General features: G+C 43.1%; 1 protein-coding gene across 9 annotated transcripts in view; it reads left to right on the top strand.

Moving 5' to 3' along the window:
- LOC119027058 (collagen alpha-1(XXV) chain) overlaps window positions 1-13,150 on the top strand; it is a 149,945-nt gene that overhangs the window by 67,411 nt on the left and 69,384 nt on the right. The window lies entirely within an intron of this gene.

The raw sequence follows: 13,150 nt of genomic DNA, 5'->3' as shown, positions 1-13,150 counted from the left end.
TAGAAACAACTCGACATATTGTTTAAGTTGTGTACTTAGGTTATCCTCAATGTTACCAATATACTTTAAACCCAGAGAAACACCTGATTTTATTGAAAAGCTATGTTTACGTTTCATTTGGTCGCCCAATTTCCAGGAGTGAGGAAGGAAGCTGGTGAACCAGACTGAACAAAAACTCTGAATGAAGACAACAACCCCCACAATCCTGAGGGACTGGATGAACAGTCAACACAAGGAGGCGGGACTTTAGCCAGTGGGCGATTATCTTGGGTTCAGCATGAAACAGGGCCAAACATCTAGCTTGATTCTGTCAAACTGTACCATGTTACATCTGGAGTCTGTTCAGGCATGTGCTACCCGGCTACTTCTTGTCCTGGTGCAGTGACCCTCTGAAGTCTTGCTGTCCTCTTACTTCTGCTATGCTAGGCTAACAGATATTCATTAAAGTCAATAGCGATGCCTTTTACATTTTGGAGGGGTTGGGAGATGGATTTTTTTTTTAGCAGCTGCAGGCTGTACCTTTTTTAAAAAAAGCATATTTCCCCTCATGTAGAGCTTTTCCTTTTAACAGCAGCAATTTTGAAAAATAGGGAGACTTTGATAGCTGGAGCTCTGACAGTATGTGTGTGGGATATTGTGAACATTTCCATCTAACAATTAGGTGTATAAATGTTTCCTCTGAAACAAGGTAAGAGGACTGAATTAACTTTTATTCCTGTTTATAAGGCTCCCCTGACTATATGCAGAAAATTGCTTTTACACTGTGTGCTGCAGTAAAAGTGAACAAGGTGTATACAGAACTTGTTGTGGGCTGTGACTCAGATCCGGAGGAAAGTCCTGCTCTGGACTGTGATTGCTTTGTGAAAAGATTGCGCTCATTAAGCTGAATTAATGGCTCACAAAAGTAAGTGAAGGTACAGCGGTTTGTGTATGTGTGTGGCAAAGAAGGAAAGATTGAGTGAGGTTAGAAAAACGGGAGCCTTGTTCATTTGCAGGGTTTTTGGCTTCGACTACCAACTCATTTCCACTCAGAATTGTGCTCTAGCTGCATGTTTTGAGCTCCTAATGTGTCTATTTTCCATAGCCCATAGTGGCAAGATTATCATATTTTGTGGTCTGTAATAATTCCTAATAAGTGTGTTTAATTCTGACTGTGTTGGTTTGGGAACGTCTTCTGGAAACGGGAGGACAGATGCCTTGCAGAGGGGTTTCCTGGGCTGGGAAAAAGCAACTTGGAGCTGGCCGACAGCCCGACGATGACACTTTATTTTGGTTTGCACACAGGACTCACGAAGGGCCGTGAGACACTTACAGCATTCAGTATTCTCACAGAGCTCATCTGCGCTGTTTGGGAGTTTATTCAGGGAATTCAGGGAAGTCATGAAATTCTGTCAGGGTTGTCTCCTTCAGTCTCCCTCAGGGATCCATGAAACAAAATATCTGATGCATTTTAAACATGTGCACGCAGATGTACACAGAGGAGAAAGCCCACTTATCCTGCAGGCGCTTTCACCAACCGTGCATGTCATACAGGTTCGTGAGAGTCAGGCGATTAGCTGTTTTGATATCCAGATGCTGCTTCTGGAAACCGGACACCTTCCTGTCCTCCTGAAGCTTCAGCCTCCATGTCAGCATGTCAGCAGTCTCAGGCCTCGCCGCCCTCTTACACTGAAGTCTATGGTGAGACATAACACCATAGCTGATATGACTGACTGCACCATTATTCTATGATTGGCTGCAGTGCCGATGTTAAAATTGGATTGTACTTTTCACATTCTGTGCCCAGCAGAGGGCTAAATTGGCACTCGTCTTTCGTGCGGGCAGTTTTGAGAGTTCAGCGGAGCATTTTCATTTTGATGAAACTCTCGAGTTTCAGATTTTAATTGCAGCGGTCCCTCTCGTTCTTTCATCTGAGCGGATAAAAAGTTCCCTTTGCTGTCATTTAATGTTCAATGTACATTGCCGGAGCGCAACAACCGTAACATCTGCCCCGACTGGGGAGTTTTATATGAACAGTGAATTCAACAACTTCACGCAGCGGACTCAGAAAACACTCTGCTCCAGACTTTCCACTTTGCTCTTAAATCTTTCATCCCTCTATTCTACTAAGAGATCACCCTCCCAGCTTCTCTTCCGCCTGCTCCTCATCACAGCCTCTCTATCATACATTTTCCTCTGCTGCTGACAAGATAGGGTATCTATGACATAAGAGCCTGTACCCGTCACGCTTGCGTGCTCCAACTGTTGCAGGAATAATCCAACACGGGCCATGCAATGCTCAAGTAAACACCAGCCTCAGACCACCGAGGCTGGCTGATAAGTTGAAAGATAGTGAAAGTGAAGCCCTTGGGAGCTGCAGGATAAAATACAGCAGAGCAGAGAAAAACAATATTGCACTCATGAGCTTAGAGGGCTGATCAGAGGAGAAGGAAACCTCAGTGAAACCGCAGGGTGGCCAATGTGACACGCCATACAGTGTGAGTCTAGATTAAAGGTCAGTCGGTATCTGGACACGCAGATGTTTTGTTGTTGTATTGTGAGATATCCATCTTTTTCTGCCTCCATCCTGATACCATGGAGATGGAATTCAGACACTTACATGTGAAGGATGAAAAGTTTGTAACGATGTTGGTGCACAGAGATATCTGAGGTCGTCTTCACCCGAGAGCACCGGAGAGTGAAGCTGAGACAAAATACTGCACCGACAGAAATCCCTCAACCAGACAACTCGCCAAAAAACAAAACTTTTCTTATTTTGGCAGTTGATTGAGAAGATAGGTTGCAGGACCTTTAAAACTTGAGTAGCAGAATGCATTTTCTGGAAAGCCTCTTCCAGCACCTGAAAATGAGTTCCAGTCATTGTGTTGGAGTGAAGACGAATAAAGCAGAACATTGTTGTGTTGCTTGATACCACAAGAGTCAGAAGTCTATTGTTCCGTTAGTCTTCTGCTGTACTGATGTGAGATATAAGTGTGTTGTTGTTGTTTTTTGACTCACTGAAGATTTGATGTACTTAAAGGTGGTGAAGGCTTGTTTTTATGAAAGACGGCCGATTGTTGTCTCAGTCTGTCAAACATACTTTGTGTTGGTTTTTGGCCCGAATGGAACTCAACTAACTCTCTCCAGAATCACCTTCCCCACCTTTGGACGGGAGGGGAAAGGATCTTGAACAACACAGAATAACTTACATAATATTTATATTGGAGACATCAGCATGTAAACATTACATAACACCAGCAGAGTACATGAAGAAATGTAATAATGCATGGTATTAGTGCTGCGTGGTCCCAAAGATCTACCAGATTGTTTTATTAGTTGCACCCACTGTATTAGTGGACAGTTAATGCCAGTCTATTAAAATAGCAGCGGAGCGTAATAACATTTTTGACTTGAGCACAGTTGGCTTTTCTCCAGTGACTTCATCTCGGCTGCTGAACTGCGCTGACTGTCCTTGAGCGGTCCGGCGGCCCTGTGGTCAACATTATACTGCCCCGCGTCTCTGAATCCATCCACACACGCACCGCAGACACATACGCACACCGCACATACTGGCTCACACGCCGCCGGTGACGGGGAGGTCAGCCAGCAGCCATGTCACCCGTTAGCAGCAGGTATAGGATTACACATGATTTCAACGTGACATCCAATAGCCGCAGAAGTCTTAAACACAGATAAAGTATTTCATTTGAACTCGAACAAGAGAGGGATCATTTGATGCTAATCATGCGCTGTATGTGCCATTGGCCTCCTGGAATCCCGGCTGACAATTTCTTCCAGCGCGCAGAAATGCTTTTACAACTATTTCTGCAACTCAAGCGCCCGAGTGCGCACACAGAAGACGGCATAGGTCAATGTGACACGACGCATGTCGCCATCAGTATCCTTGGTGCAACATTCACCAAACACACCCTCGGCAGGCTTTGAAAGCATCTCTCGGCTGATGCCCAGGATCAGCTCATTTTGCCATGTGTCCATCTGTCCTCACTTTGTGTTCTTCTGGATGCCAGCGAGTCAGTTTTCAAACAGGATAAATCAGGATTCTGCCATCCTGAAAGATCAAATCATCGTGTAGTAACTACTAAATTTAGCACCAGAGGTGTGGCGCTAGGTGACAAGAGTGCACTACTATTGGTGCAAATGCATGAACATGCCCAGTTAAAGGTGCATTATGTTAGAATTAGGGAGCAGCTTATCACCAGTGCTGCTAACTGCTGCTAGCTGTAGCTGCAGTCAGCTAGTTAGCAGAGGTAGCTGTGCAGCTAGCAGCTAGACTGGGAGTCTGGGGACTGGGTGAGTGTTGGCGTTAACACCACTTGCAGAGGAGCTTTGGAGAGGGGCGGGCTGGGGCTAGCTGGTTAGCATGCTTACTTCAGTGCATAATGCAGTGTTGGTTGATGTGTTTTTAGCTAAAAGTCTTACAAATTGCTCCTTTAGTTTGAATATTTATGACTTATTCGTCCCAGATAAGTTGGAATCTGACCTGGTATCAGACATTAAGTGTAGAAATAGCCAATCTTCTCACTGATAGTCTCATTTTATGTAGGTCAGGCAGAGAAATCAGCATTAAATTGAGAGCATTTCATAAATATTATTTTTCGAGCGGGTAGGTTTATTTGCTGGCCTCTACATCTCAGTATTTCAAGGTCCAATTAGGGATATTGATTGACAACCTTGTCTACCAGAGTACTCAGGTCAGAAGCTTAAATCAGTCACTGACTGCAGCTAATCAATGTTTGCTAGGTTGGGCTGAGGTTGCTTATCCTCTGCATGCACATGCTGAGTGGATTAATTAACTCTCAGCCTTGGTAATAGTCCTGCCTGCACAAATCATATTCCACACAGCGCGCCTGTGTTAAGCCCTTTAGCTATTACTCGCTCATGTTTCTGTTCCTCCCTCCATCAACATGCTTCCAGCACCTAGCGGTTCTCTTGGAGCACAGGTGGAAGACGATATAGTTCAATGCAAGGTGACCAGACTCTTGGCTTCAGGTGGCCAGTTTGTCATGACAATTGAATTATGTTTCATTTGTCTGCAGGGTTCTTAAGCCACTGTGAGACAATGCCAAGATATAACTTGGTTAACACTCAAAAGAAACCATTAATTTCCACAGTGGATTAAACACTTCAGCCTGGCCAAGCCAAACTGGGCTCATCCTAGTGTTTCCCTTTGTCATTTTCAAGACATGAAATTGTTGGATTATTGTAGATAAGATGATAAAGACACCCAAACACTCCCTCGCCTGCGAACGCAGGTTGTGTTAGAAGGAATGTCCTCGGCCTGCAGCGAGGGTTTCTGATAGAGCCATCAGGATGGCCGCCTGTGCCAATTTAACTCGCAGCATAAAGTGATGGGACTGAGCCAATCGATTGGCTTATTACTGACCTCCCCTCATCAGGGAGTGTGTTCTGCTTCCATCACAACCGCAGTCAGTACTGCGGGGAGGATAATTGCAGTGTGTTGCGCGCAGGGTGGGTCTCAAGTATCCCAGCACTCAGCCTGTTGCCAGAGGAAAACACATTGATCTCCGAAGGTGATGAAAAGGCTCTCTCAAAGGCCCTGCTTCCTCCTCAGGAGCGTTCCAGCCTTGACACTGAACCGGAGCAAAAGCGTAGATGATCCACGCATGCCTGCCAACCATACTCGTATTCATGTCGTTTGTCTTCTGCGTGTGAGCGTGTGTGTTCGACAAAGAACTAGAGAAGAGCTGCTTGTCTTGTAATGATTTTAAACAGTGTGCCATGTGTTTATAAGTGAGTGTGTGTCTTTGTTAAGTCGTGATGTGTAAAACTACTGCAGGACTGTAACTACTCGATCAATGCCGAGACTCTCAGGTGCAGAAACAGTTACTTTGTCTGCAATTAGTGAAACAGCGGGCCTGTCTGTTTTACTGTGGTGGAGCCGGAAGAGAAAGGTGCATTTTAAATACCAGTTTCAATCTGCCTGATGCAGTGTTAATGGAGCCTGCAGCGACAGTCGGATCCCTCACATCCTGTAATGGATTGACTCGCGGTTTAATGAACTGATAACTGGCATCTGGACAAGCACGGCGTCAGGACCCGACCAACACACACAGGCACAGAACTGCCGTATCCATCAGCGATGGGCGGAGAAATGAATTCATCTCAAGCCGATAACGTCCTCTGACCACTACTGAGTGTCCACGCGGCAGAAAGAAGTATGCATCATTAACTTTTTTTTAATCAGTCGCTGCTCTCTGCGTCATAATGAATGCCGCCTCATGTAATTACTTTCAGATTCCCGTTGGGTGATGTCTTGGGACTATCTGACATTTACAAGTGCCCTTTTGGTACAGTGGATTAGTTTCAGCTTTAACATAATGATAACAACTCTGGCACGGACTCTCGGGTATATCAGAACTTGGTGTTTTCACGATGTCTTGTAATTGAAAACTGCAGCACTGAGTTTCCTGAGGGTTGGTGGAGCAGGCGTCACTGTTCATTACCCCTCATGACTGTTTGGTAGATTTAATTCAGTCCCTAATCAGCGAGATGTCTTGCTTTACTGGCCGTTGTATAAATCAAACTGTAAATTTCCAGCTATCAAATCATACTCTCTTGAGTAGCAAAGTAAACACATGTCGATCTTCATACAACAATGCGTTTTTTATAGGGAAAGACAAAGATGTTCTTTAAGAAAGCAGTGTGTTCATGAAAAAAATGAACTCTTAAACTGGGTAGATGCAGTGTGCGTGTGTGTGTGTGTGTGTGTGTGTGTGTGTGTGTGTGTGTGTGCACTGAGATATTATGTGGTGACAAAATAAGTGCACCGAAAGAGTACAACGGGTAAATGTAAAAGTCAGACACAATGGCCTCTTTTCTGGGCAACAGATTAGATGTAATTGCGAAGAATTATTTAGGAAATGGCTATAATCATCATATTTATTCAGGAAACGGTGGCATTGGAGCAAAGTGCAGTTGGAAATAAGGATAATGAAGACATATGCCACAGAATCAGGGAATAATGTGCAATATCCTTTCGAACACTGTTGTTCTCGGTCAAGTTGGGATTCAAGTGTGGGTCTTGGGGAAGTTAAAATAGGCCCCCCGAATTCCTCAGCAGATCTTGGTGTTTATATCGTGTTGCCAAACGCCCTCCAGAGTACATTATGACTTAAAGACATTTTGATTTAGCGCTATAGGCTAGTAGCTTAGCACTCTTTAAACGGGTTCCGGAGCTCTTATACGAGTCGGTATTACAATCCACAACCTGCAAGAAAAATAATCCAAACAGCATGGCTCCTATTTAAAGGCTGTTAAAGAACCGCTGCCGTTAAACAAGGTTGATAATATGGTTGCTCTTTGAAATGGCTTAACGTTACATGCTAACCATGCTGCAGTCTGCTCCTCGTATCGGATTCCAGGAATGTGGAGACTTTGCTTCTAATTTCCAGGAGTTGAACTTCCGACGGCACAATGTGAAGCTGACTTCACATACAGTAGTATATCATATGTTTGCATTGTAAATCCTACCAGAGGTGAAGTTTCAGGTCCTTTTGTGTGAATTTAGACAACCTGCAGTTGACCTCTTCCAAAGTTGTGACAGCTTTTAAATAGATTGTGTTCATTTCGTATGGCAAATAAGCACATACAGCCTAACAGGGTCGAGTGAACTAACTTTAGAGCAGCGGAACCCATCGGTCATGCTTCTAACATTTGGAGAGCGATATGGTAATTTAAGTACCAGCATTTAAGGTCCTGGAGACTTCCACGGGCCGGACAACTTGTCATTTGAAAAGAAGCTCTTTGTTCCGCTTGCTGTCTTCTCATCTCTCCTAAATTGAAAAGGTTTGAGGAAGTTAAGGGATTAGTAAAAGTAGTTAAGGAGGTCAGCCGGAGTACCACAAGGACTTCCTCACCGGAGCCAGGTTGGTGGGTCACAAGTTCAAGGGACTTTCCTATTTCTCTCAACAATACCCATGACAGATGAGCTCAAGAGGAGCTTGAATCTGGCGGAGACACAGTCCAGATCTTCATCTCATTGTGCCGTTATCTGCCGACTGTGTTAGACTTCTTAAAGTTGGGCATTCTCGCTGGAGACACAGAGATGCAGTTTAACATAAAGCTGAACTCTTTTGAGTTTGAAATCTCAGACTGGGAGCAGTTTGATTAACTGTTCATGTACTAATGAGGAAAATCAGGAGCACAAAACCTTTTAGTGTGTATTGAGGATAATAAATCCATTGTGATGCTGTCAAACCAAGAAGACTTTTATCCCCAGGATGTACGTCTGCAGTTCCTTGGGGGTACGTGGAAATATCCACTGAAACACCTGAACACCAAGTGTTATTCAAGAGTTATCTTGAAGCGAGCTGGTACCTCAGAACACCACACTCAATATCTTCCCTCTTCTGATTTAGTCCAGAAGTAATGATAATGGATAAACAGTTCAGATAGTCATCTATTGGTAATTGATGAGCAGTTGTTGAGGAAGACCTACATGAGTTTGACAAAACAATGTTGTGAACCACTGAACCTCCTTATGACCTGTCAGCATTTAAAAGTAATGTCCACTCTGTCCGTCAGGTTTAACGGTGCAGTTATGTTTCTCAAGGAGAATAAGATTGATAACATAATATTTATCCTATATTTTCTAATTTTCCAATGAAAAGGTGCACATATTCCATAGTTATTGTGCTAAGGAAGCTTTCTGTATTAACTGTTGCAACAATACACTTGAACCTCGTGGAGGAAGAGACCAGTGACATTCATGGATGAGACTGATTGTAAAATTGTGGTTCAATTTCCATTTTTTCCCTTGGACAGTGGACCCAGTGTTCCATGAATTAGCATTATATGTATTGATTTATTCACTGTCATGCATAGTAATAAGGAACTTGGATCAAAGTTGTTGTCCTCTGTGCCAGACGTTTCCACAAAAATGTACTTGTAAAGTAACAAATGATTGTACAGTAGAGAGCCAGCTTTTGTGCAGCTTTAGCTGCGCTGACCTGGATACTCGAGTGTTGCCAGGTTTAATAAACTCATCCATCCATGTTGTGGGATTAAATGGACTATATTAAAATCTGTTTTGACTAAATCTTCTTAAATCCTTGGAACGCTCGTAAAGACATTGATCATCTGAGTTTCTTGAGAAATACTTGGAATATTTTCGGCAACCGAACTCCGAGCTCCAAGTTCTGAGCCCAGGTCGGGCGCCACCTTGATAAAAGCCCGGCGCACCAATGAGCCACAACATTAAAATCTCTGACAGGTGAATTTATTAACATTCATCATCTTGTTATGATGTTCTGCTGGAGTCCTGGCATTCATGTGGATGAAACTTCGACACGCACCATCCACCCAAACCCAAAAGTACAACCCCTGGTCAGTTATCTGCTTGTACGGCACCAAAACAAAAGTTTAGTTAGTCACCCTTGTCATATTACAGTTATTAATCTTATGTATCCATTAAAGTTATTATAAATATGTTGTGTCTTTTTTTGAAAACATTTAAAACCAATGCGCATTCTGGTAAAGACCCCCACGACAGGAGGCTGTGTAGTTCTGACATCGTTTGTCCACAGGGGGCGCCAGAATCAACAACAAAATGAAAGTTGCTGCTTTAAGAATGTTTTAAATGAGTTTTACAAGGTTTTTCAACTTTTTGCCCGCACAATAGGAAAACGGACATTTCTATTACATCATGATGTAACCTGACAATAATGACAAAACCGTCAAACAGGATCCGTTTCAAACTGCCAACTGAGAGCAAAGTCTGATTATAAAGCAATAAACAAAAGAAAAGTTCACTGAGGCCTTTTAAGAGCCAAATCTTTCAAGGATATTTTTGGTTTTTGGTGCACCTTACACCCTTGGCGTGAAATTCACCGCAACCGAACCAAACAACCGTCAGTCTCTGATAATGTTGGCATCGGGCAGTGTTGTTCTGCTATGACATTTCTCCCAAACACGCATGATGGATGTATTTTTATGACTCATATATAAACAGTTAGGGCGGCATTTGGCACTTTTTCGTATCCATGAAATAGGCTGGTTGTTTGTAATTTAGCATGACAAGGGAGGTGAAATAGTTTGGAGACGAACTGTGGAAAATGTGTAACGAATCGAACATGAAATCTTTCTATGTCTTGCACAAAGGACTTGATCTAAAAAAGCAGGTGTTTGTTGCACGGCCATTAGAAAGTGCTCGGTGTAATCTCAGTGATGGACACACTGCAGCACTGTATCCCTTTTTATACACAAGTACATACAGCGGCTTTCTGATTAGACAGATTTGTCTTTCCAACTGATAACATTTCAACATGGGACAAAGTGAACTGTATGATTTTACATCTCACTTGCAGAAAATATCTGAATTTATCCACTTTACTCAGAAAGGTGCAAGTGGGTTTGCTCAGAAGTCTCCAGCCAAGTCTCCTCAGACCTGATTTACTGTGGAGGTTGGAGCTGGTACCCAGATTGCTATTTTTGGCACAACGCTTTCATTCTGAGGAATAGCTGTGCTACTTTGTGAGCAATGCATTGAGTGGTCTGATTATGTATATCAACCTCTGAAACAATGCTGGTATTGTAAATGAGTCGGGCCGCGGCTGGTTCACTTAAACCTGATTGATTTGGAGGGAAAAGAGAAATAGAAGCAGAGGTGCAGCTCCGTTAACGGTTCTGGGCCAATCAATATTTTATGGATGATGGGCAGTGGTAAAATCCAGTTTTGTCTCAAATGCATGAAGTATAAACACAAAGTTTATTATGTCAAGCAATGCGTAACCTTGAAATAGCGTTGTAATGAACAACATGCGTAAAAGTATTCAAAAACAATACAGCCATGGCTTGAAAACAGCATGTTTCCCAACACTGCCAATTACATTTTGTTCTTCCAAATGGCATTCAAATGACTGCAGCTAGCAGTCTCATGTTGTTTGACGAGATCTGTAATGACAGAAAGCAAATAAGTGGTGAGACTTGAAAGCTTTGTGCTGATGCTTTCATGCTGCTCTTACAGCTAACTTGGTGCCATTCACATTGCAGTCTGTTACCGTCATACAAACAGATACGACGACGGCGTTTGAAAAGTTGTGTGGCTTGTTGTATTACGTTTGTGTGTGATTTCTGACAATATCCCAAAAGCCCTATATGTACACTTAAAACATGTTATGTTACCTGGAAAATTAAAAAAGTCCACATCAACAGAAGCTCCTCTCTCCCACAGAAAACACTGCTCCTGAAACGCCTCATCAGAACAGACATCACATCATACACATGCATAGTTTATGGCTAGCAGCTAGACTGGCACGTAGGAATTGATTTAGCACAGTTGGTCTGGTGTTGGCTCAGGCGTGTGTGAGTCGACCAATCAGAGCGTGACTTGGTATTTGGGTATTGTTCATCATCTTGATTTAGCCTATTAGCATGCTGTGATTAGCTTATTAGTACTGAACACAAAGTTAAGCTGAGGCTGATGGGAATGCTGTAGGTGTTGCAGGTATTTGGACAGATGATAATTTTGACCTGATGGTGGCACTAGAGGAGGAGTTGAGGGATCACCGATGTTGTTACAGCTTCACCCTGAGGTGTTGTGTAGAGGACAGTCACCAACAGATCTCCAAAGTCTGTTGGACTCATCCCACGGCATCGCTGTCTGTAGAAAGTGTCATGAGAGTCCATTCAGTTACTGTTGTGTAATTCAATCTGGACTAAGTGAGGGGGCAACAGACCTACCAACATTGCCACCAACATTGACAGAGAGCATTTGTTTTCATGCCCTCCCTCTCTGGTCCCGCATTGTAAAGTTTCTTTCTGCTGCTTCCTTTCCAAAATCCCAAATCCACCAAATAACCCATGAAGAAACACAATACACAGCACCACAGGGTTCATTTTGTTATGTCTGACCAAAAACTCTGTCTGACCAAACATCTGAATGAACATCGAGTTCACTTTGATTTATTTCGCGTTCAGACTTGAGAGCTGCTGAAAAGATTTCAACAGATTGTTCGTCGTCGTTGACCCTCATCATGAAATCCACTGCCGCATTTCGTTTTTTTTCTGAAGTCGCTGTTCCATGACCGTACCCGAGATGCTGTGAGAAAATAAGAATGATGTTTTCCAGCTTAAGATTTCTCGTCATTCCGTTTATGACCAGAGGCTTTACAATCGCTGGTCCCTTTATTGTCTTAATTGATTTAAAACATGTGTAAACCCGTTTTGACTGGTCCTGATGGACTTTGTCAAGTTACTCTTTCACTTCACTTATTTACTTTAAATGTCATGGCATTTCTGTTCTCATGTGGCTGTTATAACTGTGCTGTGCGTGAATCTCTTCTTACATACTGTGATCAGAATGAGAAGACGAATCTTGTGAATCTTGAAGATATCTGAAAATAATGGAGGCTATTTGTCTGGATCACCAGCTCCCATGTGGGGAGTGTTTTCTCAGCAGCTGTCAAAAATATACCACCAAAATCATTCGGATGTCGAATCGTAGCACAGAAATATTCCTCTCCGAGGTGTCAGGTGTCATTTCAAAGTGAGTAATAATGAAGTGGCTGCCAAGTGCAGTAAACTCCCTTCTGTTTCTTTTAAAAGCTTTGAAAAACAAACGTATGGAGAAACCAGGGTTGATGTGAGCCGTAGTAAAGTGAGAGTCAAACTCCACCTGTGGTTACATACTTTAAACTGTGCCTGGACCCTTCACTGGCAACGCCTGACATTATCCTGGAAAACGTCCAGACGGAGCAGAGTTGGAGGCTGAAGTGGAGCCAAACAGTGGGATCAAATTAGGGACTAAGCATCATACAAAGAGTTGTGCAACGTAATCCCTCATTTTGCACCGCAGCAACACATCTGGAGCGCCCTAAATCAGTCATACGCTACATAAAAAGACATTGCTTTTTTTATTTTTTTCAGTTTACTCCGTGCTTTGTTCCTTGTGTTCCTCTTCCTTATGGAGGGATGTATTCACAGAGTGTAGGAAGACTGAAGGGAAGTTGATGAGACGACATGCTGAAACACAAAGAGACTCATCCGGACCGGCTGTGGGTTGGAGGTCAGACCAGGTTTTGTTATTTGGTGATTACATGGTTGTTTTGTATTCTCAGTCCAGTTTTTTTAGCCCATGCTGGAAAGAAGCGAGCGTCACAGAGTCATCACTGGAAGCAACTTTTGACACCCA

The sequence above is a fragment of the Acanthopagrus latus genome, chromosome 10 (assembly GCF_904848185.1).
Source record: "Acanthopagrus latus isolate v.2019 chromosome 10, fAcaLat1.1, whole genome shotgun sequence".
Lineage (NCBI taxonomy): Eukaryota > Metazoa > Chordata > Actinopteri > Spariformes > Sparidae > Acanthopagrus > Acanthopagrus latus.
Note: the sequence above shows the minus strand (reverse complement) of the source record. Positions and strands in the feature narration are given on the sequence as shown.